This window comes from Sciurus carolinensis, assembly GCF_902686445.1.
Source record: "Sciurus carolinensis chromosome 14 unlocalized genomic scaffold, mSciCar1.2 scaffold_124_arrow_ctg1, whole genome shotgun sequence".
Taxonomy (NCBI): domain Eukaryota; kingdom Metazoa; phylum Chordata; class Mammalia; order Rodentia; family Sciuridae; genus Sciurus; species Sciurus carolinensis.
The window spans coordinates 50324-66846 of NW_025920109.1; the positions used below are offsets into that span (position 1 = coordinate 50324).

The 16523-nt window shown below is 39.8% G+C and overlaps 1 pseudogene; it reads right to left on the minus strand.

Annotated features, from left to right (window-relative positions):
* Positions 1 to 818: 818 nt before the first annotated feature.
* The window catches only part of LOC124973316 (suppression of tumorigenicity 18 protein-like), a 79882-nt pseudogene continuing 64177 nt past the window's right edge, over positions 819 to 16523 (minus strand).

Here is a 16523-nt window from a genome sequence, read left to right on the forward strand (position 1 = left end):
CACACCGGCCACCCATAAGGGAGGCTCACCACTGCCCAGGTCTTCCCTGTGCAGGGTGCCTGCTGCCCCTTCGAGGCAGCCTAATGTGCTTCGCTCCCACATCCATCAGTCGGATGGATCTGTAGACTGAGGCATCTGGTCTTAATTAAGCCAGTCTCTCAACAATAAAGGGCAGTGGCCTAGGCAGGGAGGGGAACAAAGCAACAGGGACAGAGACCCAACCAACAGCAGCCATCAGCCCCCACACACACACTGAAGGAAGTGGGCCAGGAGGGCACCCTGTGCTTCTGCCAGCCAGATTCCAAGAGAGCCCACGGGCACCTAATCAGAGCAGCAAGCGGCAGACATAAGACCAGTAGGTGTCAGGGAGTGGCAGCAGGAACTCGCAACCTCTGCCACCCACCATGGACCATGGCTGCACCAAACTGTCCTCAGAAGGGGCAGCCTTGAGAACACAACCACAGCAAGCAACTTCACAGCCAGCACTATGCTGTCGAGACAGCATGTGTCATTTTCACAACTCTCCATGAGGATTAAACTGTAGAAAACTTCTCTGCCTCACAGGAGCCACTCCACATCTTCCAAGAACACCCAGTTTCCCCACCTCAGTCCACCCACAAAGGGACACTGAGAGATCGCTGCAGCTGGCATGCAACTCCTGCCTCAGATCTCCAGGGCCAGTGAACTCTGCATCTGCACAGCTCAAGTGAATGTCCCAGTTTGCCTCTAATATCTCCCCTGGCCTCCACCTCTTGAAAATGCCCATGGCTTTCCAGGGCATGTGCATTCTGAAAGCAATACTTAGTCATTCCCAATTATCACTGCTGCTGGTGATCTTTAGTGCCCGGCAGCACCACAATCCTGTCCTTCACTACTTTGATACTTTCCAGGAGAGATTTGCATTGTGAGAACTGTCCTGTTCCAGCTTGCTCTACATGTCTGTGAATGTATTTACATATGCCTCAATGCTCTGCTCACTGATAGGTCCCTAGGTGGAGACAGATACATTCAACCAGTCATTGTGAGGCAAAAAACTGAGGCATCTATTGCATTTCTTTATTACATTGCTGCATCTTTAAACCATTTTACATTTAAAACTGGAAACTTTAGAAAAACGTATTCAAGGAATGTAAATAAAGAAGAAATTTTAAATACTCATTGATATGGCCCCTCCTCCAAAGGTTTATCTATATTTATAAAAAATGTAAAATAATTTTTTAGAAATTCTAAATAGGTTTAGATTTTGGAAATAAGGATGCTTTGCTCACTTCTGTGTTTTTTTTTTTTTTTTTTGCAGTGTGAGAACTAATTATGTTCTGCATACTTCTGTATGAAAAAAGTGCCAGGTTTATTGGGAATTAAACTGTTTCATAGTTCTTGAGTTGGGGAGATAATGCAAAGACTCATATTTTTAAGAAATGAAAACTTACACTCGGAAATATATTTCAGTGAGGATATTTTGTCCTCTAAATGTCATAACACATTATAAAACAAGCTTCAAATAAACCTTCATCTTTAAATGCCCTTGACCTTTAAGAATATCCTTAGCTTTTATTTATTTATTTATTTTTTGTGATGCTGGGGATTGAACCCAGGGTCTTATGCTTACAAGGCAAGCACTCTACCAACTGAGCTATCTCCCCAGCCCTATCCTTAGCTTTTGTATAATTTAAACCAACGTATTGACCACCTTTCCATCAGGGAGTTTACTGGGAGTTAAGAACATGGTGATATGAGATCTCTGTGACTGCTGACAGATTTCTTCACAGTGCAATCCTGCTACCTGGACCCTTGGAACACTTGCAAAAGAGGAGAAAATTTCTGGTCTTCGACTTACCATCAGTGGAGGCTGGATGTTGCCACAGCCTGAAGTGAGAGTGTGACTCAGATCTTTCAGTTCCTTCAGACTTCAATCATTCCATCCTATGAGTTTGTTCCCTTCCTCAATCACCTTGGAACTGGTCTCCACAGATGTGATCCAAAATGGAAACAAAACAGGAACACAAGAAGTGGAGTTTGGAGGTGAACAAAAGGTCTTTCTCTCAGGAAGATGCATGGCAGTTTATAGAAATGCACATGCCATGACTCTGGGGTTCCAAATTGCACCCCCATCATACTGCTCCAGATGTTGGAATAATAATAATTATAATGATGATATTAAGAACTGTATAATTATCAAATAATAATTACTTAATGATACTAATACATTATTACATAATTAGTCATCATCAATAACTTAAATGATATTAATTATTATATAAGAATATAATTCAGTCTACATTTCTCCATAGATTGCAGATCCAGTGTCTACACATGATTATATGTAAAATATCTCAAACTCAATTTGCCTCAAAGCAAATCTTTGCATTTTCTTCAAACATGATTTATCTAGTCCTCTCCTTTCCAGCAGATGGGAATCTATTCAGACTTCAAGGTGTCCCCAGAACTCTCCTTCAAACTTTGAATCCATTGGGCACCCGCTTTAAAACCCACAGGATGGGACACCATCCACACCCACACTGCTGCTGCCATGCTGCTGTCACCTGGGTGGCAATGGTTTTCTGACGGGGTGGCCCCATGTCTGCCTTCACCCTATGTAGACCTAGGTCCTTCCTCAACTTTGCCACCAGTAAAAGTCTCTTCAAATGCAAGTCAGAATCTAAACCAAGTAAGACCATGCTACCCTTTAGCTCGAAACCCTACAAGGATTCTGTACTCAGAATAAAAACCAAAGTCATCAAAATGGCCTAGAATGCTCCATGTGAATGACCCTGGGTCATCACTGGTCCTGTGACCTGCCTCTGTTCAGCTCACTCACCTGGAAACACACTACCTCTTTACTATTTCTCAAATTTCTTTGTGCCCTTGGCACTTGGTATATGTCTGAAATAGTCTCCTCCTTGAATATTTGGCTAACTCATTCATACCTCATCTTGCCCACCTTTCCTTCTTCCTGATTCTGTTTGTCCCATTTAATATTGAAATCCAGCTGCCTGATCCTTTTCTCCCTCCTTAAAGTAGAATTTATCAGGTATGATTTTTTTTTTGGTTGCTTTTTGCCTTTCCCTTCTAAACTTCAAGATCCATGAGGGCAGAGGCCTTTGCAGTTTTTGTTAATGGCTCTAGGAGAAGCTCCCTTTATTTCTGAACCAAAGCATTAAGCATTCTGTGTACCTCACTGCCATCATGAGAGATTCTTGAAATCATCACAATGCATGAGGAAGCTAAAATGGCATTTCAGATGGATTATTATGGCCTGACGCCACTTGAGCTGAGAATATTGAGAGTCCATAACCATGGTGGCATTAAACCCTGCATTTCAGGAAAGGAGAGGAGAAGAGGGAAGGGGGAAGGACTGTCCAGTCTCCAATGGGGCTCGATCATTGTTCTTCTGACTTGTAATTGTTATTAGTCAGTGTGGAGGAGCTGGAACTGCTGTGATGTGTGGGCTGAAAACAGAATTCTGGGATTTACATGATAATACCAATTATAATCATTCCAACAATTTTGTTAATGTTTAAAAAATCTTGGTCTGAAATTTTCACTTGGAAAAATTTATTCATGGGTTGGGGCAGGTACTACGGAGAATAAAAAAATTGACAAAACACTCAGATTTCTAGATAAAGCATTTGTTCAGGAAGATCTAACAAACACTCATAAACATGTAGAGATATTCTAGAAAAATAAGACAGTCATGATGTTTCATTTTAATTTTGAATAAATCTAAGGACACCGAACCCTTTTATCCTGAGTTTTCAGAAGCACCATCTGCTCTGCAGGACTCTTTGACTATAGCATTATCTGCTGCTTGATTTGTTTTTGAAGGCTTTGATTCAACCAGGGCAAAATTGTTGTCACTTTGCCTAAAGCTACAGAATCAATGGTGCTCTTGGATGATCCACACATTCAGGGCTTTACAATAATTATGTAGTCAAGAGAGGCTCAGTGTATTCCCTATAAGATGTCAGGGTATTTCCAGACTCAAAGTTTGGGAAGATCCGTGTTTTGCTTCCATCTAAGATCATACTTTTATTTTAAAGATAACCAATTTGTTTTATTTTTACCTGAGTCAGAAGTTTCATCTTATGCGATTCACTTTTAAGGTGGGATTCACTGAGTTCTTTCAATCCTTCATCCAAATGCATAATGTGTTCATCATCTTCAATACCTATGAAGAGTTCAGACATAGTTCACATTGAAAATACGAGGTAGGGGCAACTGTGAGTCATGTTATATTTAACTTGCCATTTGATTACTGAACATGAGGCTCTAGTTTGAGCATTTCCATCCAAACCTGCATAGGAAGGATTTTGAAAACGTGGTTAAGAGGAGTTACCTGTTTTTCAGCAGAAGTTACACTTCCTGCCACCTCTGGGGCATGTCCCATTATTCCCTTTCATACATAAAGAGGCAGGACTTCAGAGCAGTGGAAAGAGGCCACAGTGATCACTGGCAGAAGTTAAATGACCTCAGGTTTAATTCTGAGACAGAGCTAGTCTAAACTCCAGTGCCTGTGAGTTCTTGTCTATCTGGGATGCCAAGGCATGAATGATTCTGAGTGACTGACAGCTATTGAGCTGAGTAGGACTTCATCATTTAGGGCTGGAGGCAGAGCTAGGGTGCTGCCAGGTGAGTCAGAGTTCGGGGACACACAGTAGGATTCTCTGTATGAGCTACTCGGTGAGAAGTTCATGTAATTTAGGGGAAAGAACATAAAGTTGACACATGTCCTAGGATATGAGCAACTGACTTATCTTCTTTTTGCTTCTGTTTCCTCTTCCATAAAACAGGTATGGTATCTATGTGCTGAGAATGAAGGCCATAATGTGAAGCCCTGAATCAGAGCAGACTTTCACTTGAGGGGTGTTACCACCATAATTGTTTTTATGTTTTTGTCTGTCTCTGTGGGGTGCTGGGGACTGAACCTGGACCCTGCACATGCTGGGCAAGTGCTCTACCACTGGGCTACATGCCAGCATTTGTATGTTTAATGTGAGATACAGTTTTGCTAAGGCACCAAGGCTGAACTCCAGCTTGTGATCCTCCTGCCTCACCCTAAGTGTCCCTGGGAAGTTGCTGGAGTAACAGGTTTCACCAGCATGCCTGGCTCCCATTAGTGTTTTACAGCAACATGAACCAGAGAAGCTGGTAAAGGGTAGTTAATATCGTGGATGCCACCAATAGTATTAAAGGCGATTTCAACCTTGCAGAAGAGCGAGTTTAAAGCAGTGTTGACAACCAAGAGGAATAAATGTAAACACGAGCAGTTCAATTTAATATGAATGATTTCATGGGAGCAGAATGTATGCCTGGGGCTTAGTGTGATTTGCTGGTAGAGATCTACTTTGGAAGATAGTCTATAACTTACTACTATGGCTTGGATGTGTCCCTAAAATTTCCTGTGTTGGAAACTTAATTTCCAAAGTCATAGTTAATGGTATTACAGGTGGGACCTGTGGGAGGTAATTAGGAACAGATGAAGTCATGAAGATGAGATTAGTGTCTTTATGGAAGAAGAGGAAAAGACTGTTGTTCTTCTTGCCCTGTGATGCCCTCTTCCATGTTATGTTACAGCATGAAAGTTTTCACCAGATACTATGAAGATGCCAGAGGCCTACTTCTGAGATTCCCAGCCCAGAACCATGAAGTAAATAGACTTCTTTTCTTTATAAATTTCACAGTCTGAAGGCATTTTGGTACAGCAACAGTAAATGGACTAAAATCCTTAATCCTTCGCCTTAAAAGATGAAGGTTCATATTCTCCACAACCAAGAAATTCCATCCACATGTATGCACTCAATACAGATGGGTGAACATATGTGGCATAACACATGCAAAAAACATATATAGCAGTTCTATTCACAAACTCTGACCTGGAAATAGTCTGTGTGCCCCCAAAGCAATGTGCAGGACTCTTCATGATACTATATGAGGAGAAAAATCAATTCCTGAAAGTTTACAAATAATATGAAATAACAAGTGGCTATTTTACAAGTCATTATTATTTTATTAAGAGTAACTATCTAAATAAAAATGGGGGATGCACAGGCCAATTAAGAGAGTGTGTTCCAAGACTGGTTCCATTCTAGGCTCTGAGATTCAATTAAAAAGTAAAAAACAAAAACCAACCCAACAACTGAGATGTATATATTTTACAACCTGGATCAATCTGAAAATGAGCCAAAAGCCTAACACAGCTATTAAGAAAACCCACAGAGCAGAGAAGGTAGCTCTGTGGAAAAGCACTTGCCTAGTAAGCATGACACCCTGGATCCAATCCTCAGGACTGCAAAGCAAAAGCAAGACAAAACAAATGAAACAGACAAACAAAGTTACCTGGGAGCAAATTATCCTATCTAAGACACAGGATTACTACTGAATCCTGGACACAGGATTTCTTCTGGGCTGGTAGCCTGCATCAGGAGAACACTTTCATTTTTGAGCACCATCTTTAACTGTCTAGTTCACTGGTAGAAGAATCATCCATAAGTTGAGTGGTGGGTAAGAATAAGAAAGACAGATTGAACTGTGTGGATTCTCAGTGAAATAATATTTGAGGTGCTACAAGCACTTGACAGTTTTCTGATCTGAGCAAATAAAAACTACTATTGCTGTATTTCTCTGATACATTGCTTTTCCACTCTGTCTTTTTGCAATAAAAATCCCCTTTGGGACTGGTATTTTCTAAAAAAACACCTGGGAGAACAGACAAAAAGCAGGGAGACATTTATAAAATAAGAAGAGCTCTGAAGGAAGTAGGTGGGATGATCTGCAGACTCCCAGAATAGACCCATTTTTTCTGAGACTTGGAAGCTGAGGAGGCAGCAGTAACATGAGAATGAACTGTGAGCTGAACATCCCACGTGGAGAAGTGGAGAGAGCTGTTGCAGTGGAGAGGAAGGGCTGCTCTCAGCTTGCAAGAAGGTGAACACTATGCAGGGGCCATAGTGCCCCTGAGGAGGAGCCTGAGTTATCCCAGGGGCAGGAGGTCCAGGGTAGGGTTTTAATGGGGCTGTGTGATCTGACTGACACCAAGAACACACTGGGGCTTTGAGTAGAGAACAGATTGAGGAAGGACAGAGCAGAAGCCAGCTGGAAATCACTACTGAAGTTCTCCCTGAGTTTCACAGGGCTGTGCCCCACAACCAGGGAAACAGAACAAAGATGGACTCAAAACATAATCTGTAGGAATTTGTAAGACTTGAAGGTTCAGGTGTGAGATGTCTGCCTCCTTGCTGGAGCAGGGTATTTTATGACTGTCTCTGTGATCAGATGGCTGTGGAGAGTGGCCAGTGGGGAAATTAAAGTCTTATTTTTAATTTCTGTGATCATGAACAGTCTTGAAGTAAGAGCTTGGATTGTGTTTTACTGATGTCCGGTCATGATAATGACAACTGCTACAATTTAGATTTTGGAAGTACCCTAAAAATTCATGTGTTAAAAGGCTTGATCCCCAGGGTGCTGCTAGTGGGAGGCTGTGAAACTTTATGAGGTGGGGCCTGTGGGAAACCTGTTGGTTACTGGAGGTATGCCTTCAAAGGGGATTGATTAAGGGACTCCAGCTCATTTCTCTTTGTCTCCTTGATTCCTGGTCATCAGGTACATAGATCTGTTCCACTACATGTGTCACCATGATATATGTTGCCTTACCACAGGCCCAAAGCGAGAGACCAGCTGATCAAGGACTATCAACTCCAAAACTGTGAGCCAAAATAAATCTTTTCTCTTTATAAGTTATCTCAGGTATTTTGTTGCAGTAATGGAAAGCTAACAACAATGAAGTCTCCTAATAAAGATGGCGACAATGGAAAGACAGCTCAAGAGTAAAAGGTATCTGGAGCTAATGGAGACGGTATCATCATGGGATGGGACATCAAAACTAAAAAAATCACTGTAGTTCCCCAAAATCTTCAGTTGTGCTTTCTGAGACTTTAGTTACTGGTGGCCAACTTCAGTCTGAAAATGTTAAGGAAAGATTTCAGAAAAAATTATAAGCTTTAAATAACTTTAGTATATTGTTATATTTTTTTCTATTTTATTAGTTGCTGAACTTTTGGCATGACTAATAAATTAAAGTATCACTGAAATGTACACATAGGAAAAAAATATAGATAGGGTTTGATACTATTCTGTTTTAGGCATCCACAGAGGTATTGGGACACATTCCCTGCAGAAGAAGGAGACACTATTGTAATGTTACCTTTACTTACAGATATGTAACTTGTTTTTGAAATGCAAATAAAAATTGTGCACTGAGGGCAATTCAAGATGTCGGACTAGAGGGTGACTGCATCTCCAGTCACTCCAGAACCCAGGATTCAAGAAGGGGAGGCATTGAGAGACTCAGACTAAAATAGAGCTATGGGTGAGTCTCACCCACCGGGTAAAGCTCGGCCTGGGCAGCAGGCCCGGATAGAGGTGGCTTATCAGAGCAGGGCAGGGCAGCTAGAGTCTTCCCCAGGCAGCCCTGCACACTCTGGTGATGGGCCCCTCCCACACAGCCAGCTTCTCCAGCTTCTCAGAGCAAGCCCCCCCATGAGAGCCTTTCTGATCAGAACCAGATCCAAGTCCTGGAACCAGCGAGGCGTGCTCTGGCCCGCAAGTGGCTTCAGGGACCAGGACAGGGCAGCCAGGGACTTCCCCAAGCAGCCCGGACCCCTGCGGCGGGAGGCACCTTTCAAAGCTAATTTCTCAGAACAGACCATCCAGTGAGAGCCTTTCTACACAGAGCTAGCCACAAGTCCCCAAGCCAATGGAGAACTTCGACCAGAAAGCAAACTCTGGGATCAGGGCAGGGCAGCCAGAGATTTCTCCATGTGGCCCTGCCTCCTCCGGCCACAGGCTCTTTCCATGGGGCCATCCAAGATGGTGGACTAGAGGGTGACTGCATCTCCAGTCACTCCAGAACCCAGGATTCAAGAAGGGGAGGCATTGAGAGACTCAGACTAAAATAGAGCCACGGGGTGAGTCTCCCCCACCGGGTGAAGCTTGGACTGGGCAGCAGGCATGGATAGGGGCAGCTTATCAGAACAGGGCAGAGCAGCTAGAGTCTTCCCCAGGTAGCCTTGCACACTCTGGTGGTGGGATACTCCCACATGGCCAGCTGCACGGTGTAGGCTCCCCAGTGAGAGCCTTTCCGCACAAAGCAAGCTCCAAGCCCTGGAACCAGTAGGGGGCTAGGGGCAGCTTTCATCAAAAGCACTGCATTATCAAGTTCCTCCAAGACATCAGGCTACTGAAGGCTGGGAGGTGATATACTAGAAATCTACAGGGACACTATAAGCCAATAGAGGAAATCTGCAATATCTCAGGGTGCCACTGACATCTGACCAATATGAGAAAACAAGGGAAGAAAATGTCTCAAACAAACCTAGATACTATATCAAAAAACCCAATGATGGCACAGCAGAAGAAATGTCAGAAAGGGAGTTCAGAATGTACATAATTAAAACAATCAGGGAAGCAAATGAGGAGATGAAAGAGCAAATGCAGGCATTGAAGGAGGACATGAAAGAGCAAATGCAGGCATTAAATGATCGCACCAATCAACAGTTAAAAGACCAAATATGGGAAGCAAGAGATCATTTCAATAAAGAGTTAGAGATACAGAAAAAAACAAACAAACAGAAATCCTTGAAATGAAGAAAACAATAAACCTAGTTAAAAACTCCATCGAAAGCATAACCAATAGGATACAACACCTGGATGACAGAACCTCAGACATTGAAGAAAAAATATTTAATCTTGAAAACAAAGTTGGCCAAACAGAGAAGATGGTAAGAAATCAAGAACAGAATCTACAAGAATTATGGGATATCATGAAAAGGCCAAATTTAAGAATTATTGGGATTGAGGAAGGCTTAGAGAAACAAACCAAAGGAATGAAAAATCTATTCAATTAAATAATATCAGAAAATTTCCTAAATCAGAAGAATGACTATAAAACCAAGAACAAGAGGCTTATAGGACTCCAAATATACAAAACTACAACAGACCCACTCCAAGGCACATTATTATGAAAATACCTAACATACAAAATAAAGACAGAATTTTAAAGGCCACAAGAGAAAAGAATCAAATTACATTCAGGGGGAAACCAATATGGATATCAGCAGATTTTTCAATCCAGAACCTAAAAGCTAGAAGGGCCTGGGACAACATTTTTCAAGCCCTGAAAGAAAACAGATGCCAACCAAGAATCTTATACCCAGCAAAACTTACTTTCAGATTTGATGATGAAATAAGATCCTTCCATGATAAACAAAAGCTAAAGGAATTTACAAAAAGAAAGCCGGCATTACAGAACATTCTCAGCAAAATATTCCATGAGGAAGTGATGAAAAACAATGATGCAAATCAGCAACGGGAGAAACTAGCCTAAAGGAATAGCCAAATAAAGGAGAAACCAAATCATGTCAAAAGACAAAAATGAGTCAAATGACGGGGAATACAAATCATATCACAATAATAACCCTGAATGTTAATGGCCTGAACTCATGCTCAAAACACTAGAAAAAATTGGGGTAGTGGGAACATTCCTTAACATTGTAAAGGCCATCTGCGCTAAGCCCATGGCCAATATCATTCTAAATGGTGAAAAACTGAAAGCATTCCCCCTAAAAACTGGAACAAGGCAGGGATGCCCTCTTTCACCACTTCTATTCAATATCGTCCTTGAAACTCTAGCCAGAGCAATTAGACAGACCAAAGAAATTAAAGGGATACGAATAGGAAAAGAAGAACTCAAACTTTCCCTATTTGCTGATGATATGACTATATACTTAGAGGAACCAGGAAATTCCACCAGAAAACTCTTAGAACTCATAAGTGATTTTAGTACAGTAGCAGGTTAGAAAATCAATGCTCAAAAATCTAATGCATTTTTATACATAAGTGATGAATCTTCAGAAAGAGAAGTTAGGAAAACTAGCCCATTCACAATAGCATCGAAAAAAATAAAATACTTGGGAATCAATCTCAAAAAAGAGGTGAAAGACCTCTACAATGAGAACTACAGAACACTAAAGAAAGCAATTAAAGAACACATTAGAAGATGGAAAGATCTCCCATGTTCCTGTATAGGCAGAATTAATATTGTCAAAATGGCCATACTAACAAAAGTGCTATACAGATTGAATGCAATTCTAATTAAAATCCCAATGATGTACCTTACAGAAATAGAGCAAGCAATTATTAAATTCATCTGGAAGCATAGAAAAGCCAGAATAGTTAAAACAATCCTCAGTAGAAAGAGCGAAGCAGGGGGTATTGCAATACCAGATCTTCAACTCTTCTACAAAGCAATAGTAACAAAAATGGCATGGTATTGGTACCAAAAGAGACAGGTAGATCAATGGTACAGAAGAGAGGACATGGACACAAACTCAAATAAATACAATTTTCTTATACTAGACCAAGGGGCCAAAAATATGCAATGGAGAAAAAATAGCCTCTTCAACAAATGGTGCTGGGAAAACTGGAAAACCATATGCAACAGAATGAAATTAAACCCCTATCTCTCACCCTACACAAGACTCAACTAAAAATGGATCAAGGACATCAGAATGAGACCAGAGACCCTACATCTTATAGAAAAAAAGTAGGTCCAAACCTTCAACTTGTTGGCTTAGGATCAAACTTCCTTAACAGGTCTCCCATAGCACAAGAAATAAAAGCAAGAATCAACAACTGGGATAGATTCAAACTAAAAAGCTTTCTCTCAGCAAAGGAAACTCTCAGTAATGTGAAGAGAGAGCCTACAGAGTGGGAGAATATCTTTTCCACTCATACTTCAGATAGAGTGCTAATTTCCAGAATGTATAAAGAACTCAAAAAACTCTACACCAAGAATACAAATAATCCAATCAACAAATGGGCTAAGGAAATGAACAGACACTTCACAGAAGAAGATATACAAACAACAAACAGATATATGAAAAAAAGTTCAAAATCTGTGTTAATAAGAGAAATGCAAATCAAAACTACCCTAAGATTTTATCTCACCCCAATTAGAATGGTGATTATCAAGAACACAAGCAACAATAGGTGTTGGCGAGGATGTGGGGAAAAAGGTACACTCATACACTGCTGGTGAGGTTGCAAATTAGTGCAGCCACTCTGGAAAGCAGTATGGAGATTCCTCAGAAAGCTTGGAATAGAACCACCATTTGACTGAGCTATCCCACTCCTTGGCCTATGCCCAAAGGATTTAAAATCAGCATACTTCAGAGATACAGCCACATCAATGTTCATTGCTGCTCAATTCACCATAGCCAGATTTTGGAACCAACCTAGATGCCCTTCAGTTGATGAATGGATAAAGAAACTGTGGAATATATATACAATGGAATATTACTCCACCATGAAGAATGATAAAATTATGGCATTTGCAGGCAAATGGATGAAATTGCAGAATATCATGCTAAGTGAGATAAGCCAATCTCAAATAACTAAAGCACGAATGATCTCGCTGATAAATAGATGAGGACATATAATGGGGGGTGGGAGGGGTTAGCATTAGTGTTAGGGTTAGGTTTAGGGTTAGGGATAAGGAGGGTTGTAAGAATGGAGGAAAGAAGGACTGTATAGAGGGAAAAGAGGGGTGGGAGGTGTGGGGGGGAAGGGAAAAAATAGTGAATCAAACATTATTGCCCTATGTAAATTTATGATTACACAAATGGTATGCTTTGACTCCATGTACAAATAGAGAAATGACATGTATCCCATTTGTATACAATAATAATTAAAAAAAAAAATTGTGCACTAATGTTCCTAGGTACTGCTGCTAAGAAAACCATATTAACTTTCTACTAAATATTGAATATGACAATTCAATGATCCTGCTTTTAAAATAAAGACCATCTATGATAGAGCAAAAACTGTACTTCATTTATAATCAATAATTCTAATTTTTCTTGGTGATAATCTGTGCCTAATCTGGGGAGTCAGCAATTATGTAAGTAATAATAACATTTTCTTTGTATTACATATACTTTTAGAAGGGATGCATATGTCTATATGTAGAAGATGTACACAATTTACAAGGGGGATTAAATGTTTATCTTTTCCTACTATACAAATAATATAATTCAATCCATTTCAAACAAATTCCATTATATTTACTAATTAAATCTTTATTTTTATATTGATTTTACAGACTGAAATCTTGCTTTTTTTATTTAGGAAAAAATGTGTTAATGTGAATTTTACCTCCTTTGTCGTTAAAGGTCTGAGAGTTTTTATAGCCACAGAATAATCAGGGGAAGAGCTAAAAGGATCTATTCAGTGCAGAATATGTGCATCGGTCAACTCTCCTAATTTTCCCTTCATTGGTGCCCTCAAAAGGGCTAGTGTTGTTTCTTGTGCAGATGTCTAAATTTGATGATGGAGGATGACTAGTGGTCTTTACATAAAGTAGCATGGCAACAATTATGGAATGGACAGAGAACCAATGACAGATTAATTCTTCTGAATTAAATGTTAGCTTTTTTTTGGCATAGGCCTTTCATGTGCAAACTGGCAATATTCTCTTAAAACATTATCAAACTCACCTAATAGCATTAATGACTTTTACCTAGATTAGTTTAACGCTGTAGGAAAAGCTAAACTCATATGTCCCATATATTTTAGTGCAATTTAAATTCTCTTTTTCTTTTCTTTTCTTTTTTTTTTTGGCTTTATAATAATTTGGTGTAATGCCACAGGCTTCATGTTCTTTTTTGATCTTTATTAGGAGTAGTGCTGTGATTTGTATTTGGACAATAGGTGTTGTTACTCTTCTCATAATAAGGACTCATAGGAAATGTTTCTTCATGTGTTCAGTTTTAGATTTAGAAAGAGATTTGCTCTAAATGAACTTACTGTGTGTGGATCTTATGGTAATCATATTCTTCTTTTGCTTTTGATCTTAAACATGGAGTCAGATTTGAGCTCCTCATTTACTGAGTGTGAAAAGGTTTGAGAAGCACATTTTTTGTTATCCTCAGGCTTGCTCTATCTTGTCTTCTCTTTGATTTCCTTGGTACCACAGTTTCAATTAATTTTCAAGCACCTTTTTTTCTGTAGCTTTGCTCTCATTATCCTTTAAATACTGACTAAATCAATGTGCTATAGAAATAATTAAGTATATGTTAAATTGTCCCAAGTTTGAAAATGTACTAAGAGCTGATTGAGAGTGTATTTCCTAGGGAAATCCAACATATGGGGATGCTCCCCTATTGACCCTCTGGATGATGGACATAGTGGGGACTCAAGACTGTCCAGGGCACTATAAGTGTCCAGGGCACTTATTCTTACTCTAGTGAGTATTGTCTGGTCTCTTAAGTGTCCACTTTCAATAAAGCAGATGAAGGTCTCAATAGGAAGGAAACCAATGAGAAGCTCCAGATTCCTTCCAAGAGGGAAGCTCTCCTCCCATGGATACTGCATACCTCTGCATAAAGTCTCATGTTCACATTAAAATAGTCAGCAGGCTTTCAGGGAAATTAAATGATACTAGGTATGCATCCTCAGCTGGAGATGGAGGTGCCACTCAGGGGTAGAGCCTGGGTTTAACCTGTAAGAAGCCCTGGGTTCAATCTCCATCAAAAGCACACACACAGAAAAGGATCCAGCTCACTCTAATCATGTGCCAAAGACATCAAATAAAATCTGTGATGATAAATAAATGTCTTACCATCATCCAGAGATGCCTTAGAAGGATCTTTGCAGGAAAGTACTGCAGTCCTAAGAAAATACAGATCAGAAATCTCAGAAAAGCACTCAAGGAACAGAGAAAAACAGGAAGATTCAAATTAGAACTCAGAGACTATATATTGCAATTCTGATGAGTGACTGACACTAGGGAAATGGAGACAGAGATATAGATGTTAAGTATAAGGCATTCAGAATCACTGTGAACATATTTTGAGTAGGTAAGAATGACACTTAAGTGTTCAAATACAGACTCTAGAAATTGTGTTTCCTGAAAGTTGATAGGATACATATCAGGAAAACACACACACATAGAGAAACACACACACATACACACATGTAGTGACAGAGAGAGAGAGGCACCATCATGATGCACACTGACAGTCACAACTTCAGTGTGTGCCTGTTGATCCACTGGATACCATTTCCTGACTTTCTCTGTTGTAGAATTAAAAAAAAAATAAGAGAGACACTGAGGGTGTAGCTCAGGAGTAGAACCCTTGTCTAACACATGTGAGGCCCTGGGTTCCATCCCCAGCACAGGAAAGGATAAATTAATAAGTAAGTAAAATAAGGGAGAGACTAAGGAATTGTTGCTCAGTTAGTTATATTTTTCCCAAAATTCAACCTTTCTTTTCATATGTTAAAATTATACTTCAAATCCAGTACACACTTCCACATACAAAACCCCTCAGAGACTACCATCTAGACCCCAGTGGAGGTGGTGACTTACCTCCAGTGACTTTGCCCTTGATAGTCATTAGTTCTTGAGAGACCTTGTCCTTTATGATAATTTGTGCATTGAGCAGATTTCCAGAGAAGCTGTGAAAACAGAATTCATAGTAATGTGTGAAAGAAACATTGTTTTGTATAAAGATAAAGAGTTTTATTCATTACCTACTACTGAGGTTTTATTTACTTAAATCATTGTTTATTGTTACTAGTGATGTTTTGGCCTGCCCACTAATTATATCACAGCCCACAGTCTCTTTGTACAAAGTAACCAGTAAATGTCTATTAAAGCAAAGGAAAAACTGCCCTTAAGAGTGAATTTTTTAAAAAAATTTTTTGGCACTGCTGGGGACGGGTACAAGGGCATCTTGCAAACTGGGCAAGCACTCTACCTCTGAAATTCAAATCCAGTCCCAGAAAAAGTTCTGTGTTATTTTTAAATTTTCTTTACATCAATGTTCAATTAGTGACTACTGATACATAAGCATGATTTAGTTCATTATGTTCTCTGCTGCAATGATGCAGTGATAGCGACTTTATTTTTCCATCAACACAAAACTGTACATGTAGATTACAGACAGCAATTGTTTCTAACTGGCTAAAATTCCATAAAAAATAATGTAGTATCTAGTTCTTGTTTGTATAGAAAGTGTGCTCTGATCTTTACACTATGACTTGAATGATTAAAAACTTTTCCTAGGGCAAATTCACTCCAGTTATGGGTAAGTTTCTGATTTTTCACTTTAGCTGTTAAAATATTATTATTTTTTTCATTTTACAAGTCTCTACCCTGAAAGGAGAATAAAGGGAGCTGCGGCACATGTATTCAGATGCTGTCCTGACCAAGGGGTGTTTTCTGTAGCAGTGTCTGCAATCCCTCCCACAGAAGAGTGGTACTACTCAGCAACACTCCTCCCCTGTAGCATCATTGGTTTTATTTAAATTGCACTAATATGATAATGGAAACTTTGAACTAAGCCCATTTCCACCATTTATGATTAGACAATTCTGTTGTTCCAAGCAGCCATTAATTCTTTTGCAGTTTTGTTGCATCACTGTGGGAACAATTTTTAGATCAAAATAAAAATGACCCTAACCAG